Source organism: Anomalospiza imberbis, chromosome 3 (genome assembly GCF_031753505.1).
Source record: "Anomalospiza imberbis isolate Cuckoo-Finch-1a 21T00152 chromosome 3, ASM3175350v1, whole genome shotgun sequence".
NCBI lineage: Eukaryota > Metazoa > Chordata > Aves > Passeriformes > Viduidae > Anomalospiza > Anomalospiza imberbis.
This window is the reverse complement of record NC_089683.1, coordinates 2,442,719-2,452,543: the sequence shown is the minus strand read 5'-3', so window position 1 is coordinate 2,452,543 and position 9,825 is coordinate 2,442,719. Positions and strand designations below refer to the sequence as shown.

The 9,825-nt window shown below is 45.7% G+C and overlaps 1 protein-coding gene and 1 long non-coding RNA gene across 2 annotated transcripts in view; one reads left to right on the top strand and one right to left on the bottom strand.

The window, feature by feature from the left end:
* EXTL3 (exostosin like glycosyltransferase 3) overlaps positions 1-9,825 on the bottom strand; it is a 134,311-nt gene that overhangs the window by 122,690 nt on the left and 1,796 nt on the right. The window lies entirely within an intron of this gene.
* LOC137471973 (uncharacterized) lies at positions 989-8,275 on the top strand. Its single transcript, XR_010997933.1, has 3 exons — positions 989-1,113; positions 7,398-7,677; positions 7,975-8,275. It is a non-coding gene; the product is annotated as an uncharacterized lncRNA (long non-coding RNA).

Genomic DNA, 9,825 nt, shown 5'->3' with positions numbered 1-9,825 from the left:
TGTCCAAATCTTCATTCACCAGTCCTGCAGCACTCTGAGATCCTCCAACACATAGCAATGCTTTTGTTTAATCAATACCACTTTTGGCTCCCAAGAGTGCAAGAGCAAACAACCATTTGCCTTTCCAATTACAGCAAAAACCACTACGTATGTCAAGATTTAAACTCAATCAAATTTAAAGATGAAGAAAAATCCTCCCTTTCTCCCACTACCAGTGACAGAACAATGTTATGCTCTGCTTTTTTTTTTTTTTTTGGTAATTAAAAATAGACTGAACTTTAGGAGTGTTATTGCACTTGAAGCAGTAGAATAAAGTGCATCATAAAAAGATGCCACTGGGATCGGTTGAAGCCAAGAAAATTGAAAACATTTTGAAGGAACGAAGCCAAAAACACAGAACCAGATTTAAACTTGGCGTGTGCTGTGGCAGAATGCCAGGGGAAGCAGAACCTGCTGGGGGAGTGTGGAGAGGGAAGGCTCCCTGCTGCAGCCCATGGATCAGGTGTGATGGGCCAGGTAATGGGGGAACACAGCTGGCACAGCTGGGGGAGATCAGTGAAGTAAAGCCCACTGCAACCTGCTGGGCTGTGAAACATTCTCATCGTACTAAGCCATGGCATTAATAAACACTGAGCTGTAATCCACCACTTGCCATCTTCAAAGAGCTCTAAACCCAATGAGTAATTCTCACAACCACCTCTTTAGGTGCAGGAACTGTTTATAAAGATGAGAACAAAGGCAAAACGGTGGAGTCATTGGCCACAGCTCCTAAAAAGCGATTTTTTAAACCAGAGGAGCACAAGGCTCCCAGTGACACAGCCCCCTCAGTAGGTGGAACTTGCCTCGTGTTTCTTTGACAGCAGGACACATCTACAACCTAAAACACTTGTCCCCAAAACTGAAACTTCACATATAAATTTACTTCTCTAATGTGTGGGAGACTGATTTTATATCTTCTCTGTGCAGACAGGGAGCAGGAGAACAGCAGAAGTAAAATGGGTGAAGTGATGCTACGATGGAGATCAACAGGAGGTTTTGGCCACCAAATTTGCATTTCAGCTGATATGGTTTAATCAAGAAAGAAAAGCACCTAGTAAGCCTCCTCACTAAAAGGTTGGTAAATCACAATTCTTAGATTCTCTTCTTCATCTCAGTTTTTCCTCTAGCAAATAAAATTACCTTAAAATTTACAAGAAGGCTTTGAAACAGATTCAGGTTTATGGCAAACTCTTGGAGTAAAGATGCACAGAGCATCTCTGTTACCTATGCCCAGCTCAGCAGAGATCTCCAGAGGAGACCAGAGCTAAAAAATATCTTAACAAAATGCCAGAAACAAGAATAAGTTACTAAAGGGAAAACAAACCAAACACACTTGTGTTTCTAAGCACCTCAACAACGTTATCAATAAGCCCAGATACAGCCTTTCCACAAAAGCTGCAGTGACAATCGATTCAAATGGATGGCACTTCTGTAATGCCCCTGTTTGACTCTCTGAGCTGAAGCAGATAAAAATTCAAAGATTGGACTTCCTTGGTATTTTTATGTTAATCTGCACAGCTTTAGGGAAATTGTTGCGAGGACTCCAATTCGCTCCGTGCAGTCAGAGCCATTCAAGTACCTACCAGCAATTTTCATACCCCTCGAAGTCTATCTCATAAACTGTCATCAACCCAATGCATTATCTTGCCTGAAAAAATCTGTCAGGAGCACCAGGCAGGCTCCCCCTCGGTTCAGATAAGCAGAGCAGACCTGACTCATCCTCTTTTTTTTTTCCCCCTTTCATCCTGATTTGTATTGTCGCCTTTACAATTTATTTTCCTGTATAGCACAAGATCAGGCCACATATATGTATAATGAGTGTGCAAGGGAGAACGAGAGAAAGAAAGTGGTTTTAATCTCCACCTATCCTCCTTTCTAACAGTTCCTTTTGCTTCATCTTTTTGGAGATATTTTAGCATTAAAATCGAATTAATTCTCCCTTTCTCTTGCTTTTGTTGAAAGAAAACAACAGAACGCATGAGAAACCCATGTAGGAGGAAGTGCTTTCCTGATCTGAAGCACTTGGACTTGCTCAAGCCTTTTTGCTGTGTTTCTGCAGAAAGTAGACAAGCAGCTACACCTCGCTCCGGGCTACTTTTCCCAAACTGCCACCGCATTTAAACTGAAAACCAGTTTTATTGCAAACAGAGATGGGCATCCACGGGCCAGAGGTGTGCCAGGGCAGCAAAGGGCCCCGGCTCTGGCTCCCGTTGGTGGATCCCATGAACAAATGGAAGATCTCCCTCCTTCCCTCCTGGGGACGGTCTCACGCAGCTGGAGCTCCGCCCCGCCCCGAGGCTCCGTGAGTACCTGGGCTATCCCTCATGCCTGTTTTTCATGAACTTACACAACCTTTATTACCCTTCAGCCCAGTGTCTCTTTGTCAGGCTTGCCTGAAACAGCCTGGCAGGTTCAGAAGTTGTTGGGGTGGCACAAACGTATGGGGTGATTGGGTCCAGAGACTGGGGCTCATTTTGTAAGAAAAGACCATGGATGTTGGTTGTTGTGCCATGGATCTGAGCAGAGATCCCAAGCAGTGAAACAACCTGGAGAATTAGGTGTAACCACACAGAAAAATCAGTATTTGGATAAACTTGGGAACAGCCAAATGTCTAAAATACCACACTCATAAAGAAACCTCCAGCCCAGCATTTTGGCATCAGCCAGCAGCAGAATGACTCTGCCAAGGTCCCAGGGCAGCTGATGCCAACCAGGACCCTCACAGCAGTCAGAGGTTGCACCACACTCCCAAATGCTTCACCAACGAGCTTGGGGTTGCACCACAGACACAGGAAGAACAGAGCTGAGATGGACCTAAAGGTCCATCCCTTCGCTCCAGGCTGCACAAAGTTTCACTTCAGTCATTTTCTTCCATAAGTCCACCCAAGATTCTCCAGGGTTTCTTCAGATTATGGTTGTCAGGCCCAGCTCAGTGACAACCCAGGCAGAGCAAAAGCTCTAACTCATCAATTCTTTTAATTCTTTAAGCCTCTCTGCACCACCATTGTGATCATGTTTTCCTTGTAATGAGGCCTTCAAGTCAACATGAAACACCAAAGAGCAAGGAGCAAAAAAAGTCCTCAGGTGGTCAAAGATTCATTACAACAGACAGAATCATTCCCTTTATCCTCTCTCCAGCCCCCACTTAATTGAGTAGCCTGATAAATTGATGAATTACAGTGAAATGATCTTGCCGTGATACCTCTCGCTGATGAATGAAGAATATTCTGCCAGAGTCTCCTGGTTTCAGGTGATGGATTTGAGCCCAGGCTGCAACACAATTCCTTGTGACTGACAAGCTCAGCTATTTGCACTCTTAATCTTGATAATATTTGATTGAATAAATCCAAGGTCATCACTTCCCAGGTGGATAAATTGCTCAAAATATCACCAGCCCTCCAATTACTTCATACTGCATTAACAAAAAAAAGGTGAAGAATATTCACGTAAGAGCTGCTGAGATTTCAGCCTCGTGGCTGGGAAACATCTACAACCCAAAACAAAGCTTTGCTGGAGCATGAACAAGCAACTGTGGAGTTCTATTTGTCATCTCATGGCCAACAGCCCTTTTCCTGCAGCCCCCAAACCTCAGGGACACAGACCCCCGGGGAGTAACGTTGTTCATGTTCAGTCACAGCCCAGCAGATTCTTTCTTTTTGGTGTGAAGTTTGATAGGAAGCAGCTTGGCTGAACTGGAGTGATTTCAAGACGTGGGAAGCTGGGAAAGGATAACTATTAATTGGCATAATTTTCTTTCAGCACATACAAACACTTTCTAATAGAGGGAAACATTAAAACTCCCATACTTGAGCTTTAGCGAACAGTTTGGGGATGCAACCTGATTTTTCCTTCCCATCTTCTTCTTCTTCAAGAGGCAAAAATGGGAGCAAGAACTTCTGCACCTTGGCTGCACAGAACTTTCACACAGATCTCTGCACAGCATCAGCTGGATCGAAAGATGGTGTGTCATTTGTGAAATATTCCAGTCTTTTATTGTGCAAGCTCCTAATTATTAATGTCTAGGCTCCGTATTTCTGCTGTGAGATTTATGATGTAGCTCAAGGTGGTGGATTTGAAGTCATTTTCCCTCAAATCCACAGATGGGAAACCACAGAAGTGCTTTTTATCCCCTCAGCTTCTGTAGTCTCTGGTGCAGAAAAACCCCAAGGAACAAACAAGCCCCTCAAAAGAGGAATCTGAGGTGAAAATTGTCCTTCTCTGCTTCCACCACCACCACAGTGGCCAACATGTGTTTTAAACAGCTTCATGTGTCCCTTGGGGGCAATACAGAGAGATTTTAGCAAAATTTCACTGTTGTGTCTGTTTTTAGAGGACATAAACTGCACTACTGCAGGCCTCCTTCCATCCCACTGAGGCTTTTCAGACCAGGTGCAGAACGGGGACTGCAGCAGGAACAGGACACAGCTGCTGCCCTGGGATCAGGAGAAAAGAGGCAACTGATGCAAAAGCCAGTGGCCACATGCAACTGTTGTGGAGGGAGCCAGAAGCTGTCCCCGTGGAGCAATAGCAGGAAACACTGTCACTGAGCTGGCCTGTCACAGAGCTGGACATGGAAAAGTCCTGCTAGAGAGAAGCAGAGAACTTCTGGGCATAAAGGGTTTCACTTCTTCTTGTGATTCCTGCAGCAAGCTGAAAGATTTGAAGCCTTGAAATTAAGATAGTTTTGGAGGTAAAAAGCATGGTTGGAGAGTCAAATGAAGTTAATCCCTTTTTTCTCCAAGGATACCATACATTGGAAAAGCATGTAGAGTGAGCAACCAGCACCTGGACTGGTGGCACACGCTGCTCTTACTGGTGTAACAGAGATTAACACAGGGCTTTTCTGGAGCTTGTGCTCCAGAAAATACTCATATTTATATATTCATATACATATATATGTACATATAGACATGCTGGTCCCATGTAACACAAACAGATAATAAACCCACAAACAACATCCTTTGGCTCTGGGATGTGGGATTTAAAAAAAAATCTTAAAATTTTAAAAATAGCTGTCTGCACGTGCTACAGCAGAAGTTGCATTAAAATAAGCAGTGCTGGTCCCAGTGAGTTATAGGTGCTTGCAAGAGGCAGGATAATGGGATTTCACCATGCTTGGTTCCCTCAGAGGTAACTGCACTCTTATCAGGAGATGCAGGATATGAGGCTCTGACACTGCTCTGATTCATGCTCTGGAATAAAGCAGACATTTGATGGCATCTGCATTGCTGACTCAATTGCGTATCTTCAGTGCTGATCTTGTTGGTGCTGGGAAAAGGGATTGGGAGGGAAAAGTGCTCCTGTTGCCTGCATGCTACGGCTTTGCTGTTTGCCTTAGGGCCTCACCAGTAAAAATAGGTAAATAAAGAAAATAAATGTGTTCCTGCCTCCGTCCCACATCCACCAAGGCAAGGCTTTCAGCTGGTTTTCTCCACCCAAACTTGGCAAAAGCAACTTCAAGGAAAAAAGGGAATTCTAACTGCTCTGTTTTCGGAATATATTTGAAATTAAAAGAAAGCAAACCTTGCCCCGTCTTCTCCCTGCACTTTAGTCCCAGCCAGTCTCAGAAAAAGGTGGAAGACAAATATTTTCTTGTTGAGGCTCATTCTACCTCCAAGTGGTTGTTTCCAAAGTCTGGATTTATTTATTTATTTTTTAAAGTTTCAGCTCTGGCACATCTAATTTTCTTCCTTCTGGGGAATAAACAAGAAGAGCAGCAGCCCAGCAGGTGATGAAACAGATTCTTCTCCAACTCTACAAGTAGAAAGCTGAGACCAAGAAGGTGACAAGGAAGATAAATGAACACCTTAGAGGATGCTAATCACACATGGGAGTGGTGATTTCCAGCAACTTCTGCCTCGTCTGGTGCTCTGGCACCAGACTCCTGGTGAACATTCACAGCCCCACGTGCCAGACCCAGCAGGGGATTGCTGCTCCTGTTCTCTTCTTGCCCTGCCTTCACCACCAGAGCTGTGATGGATGTGGCTCCTCAGCCTCTTCTTCTCACAGAGAAGGGGCTGTGGCACTTTCTGTGCTTAAAATTGTGTGATTTAGCAAGAAACAAAATCAACAGCTGCATTCTATAGAATCATACAGATGTGTAGTGGCTTGTGTTGGAAGGGAACTTAAAGGTTCATCTCATTCCAATCTCCTGCCATGGACAGAGACACCTTTCACTAGACCAGGTTGCTCTAAGCCCCTCAATGTGGTCTTATGTGGAGGTTCATCCTCATGGCATGACCCAGGATGGGTTATCCGTGTTGGACAAGGATAATATGGGAGAGGACTCTGTATGCCTTGTGTCCCTCTTGATATTTTACTAATCAAGGGTGCAAACAGGACCTCAGGGGGTCAGGCTGAAGGTCCTCTGCTGTCCTGGTGGAGACACTGTGCAAGAGCCAGAGCCTTTCCCTTCCAGCTCCTCCCAGCTTGGCTCACTGAAGCCCGCGCTCTTGGCATACACAACATCCACGCTGGCTCTGGAGACCTTTGGGATGATCCAGCAGGAGACATTCCCCACAGGCTGCTGAGGCAGCCAAGACCAGGCCTATCTCAACTCCCACCCTCCCATGTGGCCTGTGGCAATGGTCCCACCAAACCCAAAACCTGAGAGCCAGAGGATTCACAGCAAACAAGAACAGGCCTGGGGTTGACAGCCTCGATGCCCAGCACCAGGGCTAAGCCTCCTTTCCAGGGAAGTCGTGTCTCATCAAGCCTTGGCTGAGCACTGGCCCAGGCTGGGGCTTGCCCAGCTTCCCAGGGCAGCCTGGCTGGTGACTAATTACCCATTACTAATAATCACCTCTTCCCTCCATCGTGGCACTTCTGCTGGCACCCACTCATTTGGCACAAAGCCCTTTGGGTCCCCTTCCCTCGGCGACCCCACTGCTCCACCAAATGTGGTCAGAACTGGTCCAGATTCATCAGGGATGGACAAGGAGCCTCTCATCAAACCTCCAGGTTTTTGGGAGCTGCCTCCAACTACAACCAGCACCAGCTGTGCCTGTCTCTGGGTGTGCCAAGCAGCCAACCTGTGCATTCCCGTTTTGAGGTCCACTGAATTTGCCTCATCCCAGTTCATCTCTACTGTTTAATTAATCGCAAACAGAAATTCAGGGGAGGGCAGCTGCACTAGGACAACGCACAGTCATTAAATAAAATATAAATACCTCATCCATACTTAACATCAGGTTTGATCTACACTGTTTTCCTTTCCTTTTTCAAGGTGATTTGCAATTTCTTTGGTTGCATTTTGGGAAGGGGAGGGCTGACTTACTGCGTAATCTCATTTTTTGATCTATTATTAAATGCCTGCTTTCTTTTTTCTTTTTTTTTTTTTTATTTTACCCTTTCTCTAGGAAGCCAGAAGCCCCAGCAGGAACTACAGCCAGAAAGGGAGGTGAACTGTGAAATGAAAGCTGTGAGAGAAAGAATTGCTTGTGCTTTTGTTTGAAATTTTCAGAGTTTTTTTATTTTTGCTTGGAAGAAATCTCAGATTGGCAAACCAAGGCCAGAGCCAGGACTCAATGGAAGTCTGGGACAGGACCACAGCAGATGAGGGCAGTGGCACTCAAGGCAGTCAGGAACATCAGACTTTTAACCATTTTGATACCCTCTGAAGGTGGATCTGTTCCTAAGGTCACCCTGGAGATGCATCAGGGCTGATGAGGGATTTCATCACCCTTTTTGCCTCCTTCCCAGCCCCTCTGCATCATTGGCAGCGATTCCTCCTTCTGCTGTACTTCAGAAATAAGGAGTTTCTCCTCCTTTGGCAGTAGGACATGCTCCCACCTCCCAGCCAGATGAGTCAAAAGTGAGCCTGGCTTTGCTGCCAGCTCCCGTTGAGAGCTGGATGCTCCCCTTGCCACGCCGGCCACCTGGCTGGCCAGCAAATGGTCCCCTTGTGGAGCCACATGGCCAAACTGGGTCCCCCAGCTCCCCAGTGAAGCCTCTGCTCTGATGCCTGGAATGGACACAGGCTCGTACAGAGATCATCCACTGGCAGCCCCAGAAAAGGGCAGAGGCTCATTAACATTTCCTATTAATTGAATTAATTAATTTAACAATTTCCTGTTAATTTCCTATCATAATAAACACCTTATTAACTAACAGGAACAAAGCCATTATTTAACCACCAGGAATGTGACTCAGTGACAGTCACAGCCACCAAAGCTATTTTTTGGGAGAAGAATAGTTTTTTAAGTGCCTTTGTTTTTAAAGAGTGGCTCACGCAAGCAGCTGAGGGTTTTGCAGCTGAGGGTTTTGCAGCTGAACTGGGCAAGTTCAGACTCATTCTGAAGGAAAAAGCATCCCTGGGCCACATTCCATAGAAAGCTCTCTGCTTTCTCCAAGGGAATACAGGAAGGGCAGGGACGTGACACACAGCCCAGAGAGCAGCTCCATCTCCTTCTGCAACTGGACATCCCAGTACCTCCTCCCTGGAAAAACCAGGGGATGGTTGGGGAGGAAACCCAAAAAATGGTACGTCTGGAAAGAGCCATCCCTGGCTGGGAGCAGTCAGCAGATATGAACATCCATCTGACAGCCACCAGTGCCAACAACTCCTCAAGCATTTGAAGGACCACCAGGACCTCTCCTGGTCCTGCTACAAGAACCATAAAACTTCATTTTGACCACTTCCAGGCAGCTGCTTCCAGGACCCTCTAGAGACCAACTATAGATACAATAAAAACAAATGCCGACATGGGACTGGAAACCCTTTCCTCATTCCCAAGGGAGACAGAGAAACAGAAGAAATGAAGGAAGCATTTGTAACCTTCAATTCTAACTCACCCAACAGTCACAAAATCCTTTTTGGGATCCCCAGCGACCAAATCAAAGCTGCCACAAAAACTGACGTTGGTGATATGGGAGCAGATGTTCCCTCACCTTCATATTTTTGCTGGTTACGACTGATTCAAGTTTCTGGGCACAAAGCCAGTTGGAAGGAGCCTGTTCCCAGAGATGTATCCCTGCTAAAAACACCAGAGCTGGATGCCACTGTGACATGAGGGATGTACGTGCCACCTCCTTTCTCCACCTCCAGCCTGAATGCCATCCTGCCTTTCCCTTAAACTCAGCCAAAAGGAGCCAAACTAAAGCAACTGTCTGCATTTGGCTTTATCTGCTACAAAATGTCAAACTCTTCAACAGGAATTGCAACACTTCCATCCTCCCTCACTCCAAGGCAGGAAGACTGGTACAAAGAAGCCCAAAATGTATCAGAAAAAAGAAAGCATCGCCTACACCAGCCACAAATGGCTGAAGATGGAGATCCCCCTTGGGCAACAAAGGGTCCTGCAGAGGAAAAGCCCACCTGAGTTTCTCCACATTCCCTTGTGTCACCTCTGAATTTGCTTCCCATTTATACAAAAATGTGAGTGCACGTGTGGCATGCTGTGGAAATACTATGACTAATGGATGGAACCTGTGCAATGTGTCAAAATCTTCCCTCTCTCCCCATGTAACAGCATTTCACACGCACATGAGACGTTAGCACCTACGTTTAATCTGTTTTCTTGTGAGAGGATGGAATGCATTTAATGAATTACAATGATTTTATGTCTCATCAGTAGATTCTGCACTGACATGGCAGCAGAGAAGCCACAGGTTCCCCCAGGCCATTGCTATGGGATCAACAGGCTCGCATCTTTCCTTATTTATTTTGGAAGAGCACATCAGGGCACAACACATCATTTGATTTTGATTTTTAATTTATTTTTTTTTCCTGCTAATACCCCATTTTTCCCATCTCTGATCTTTGATGACACTGGACTGCATTTCCTC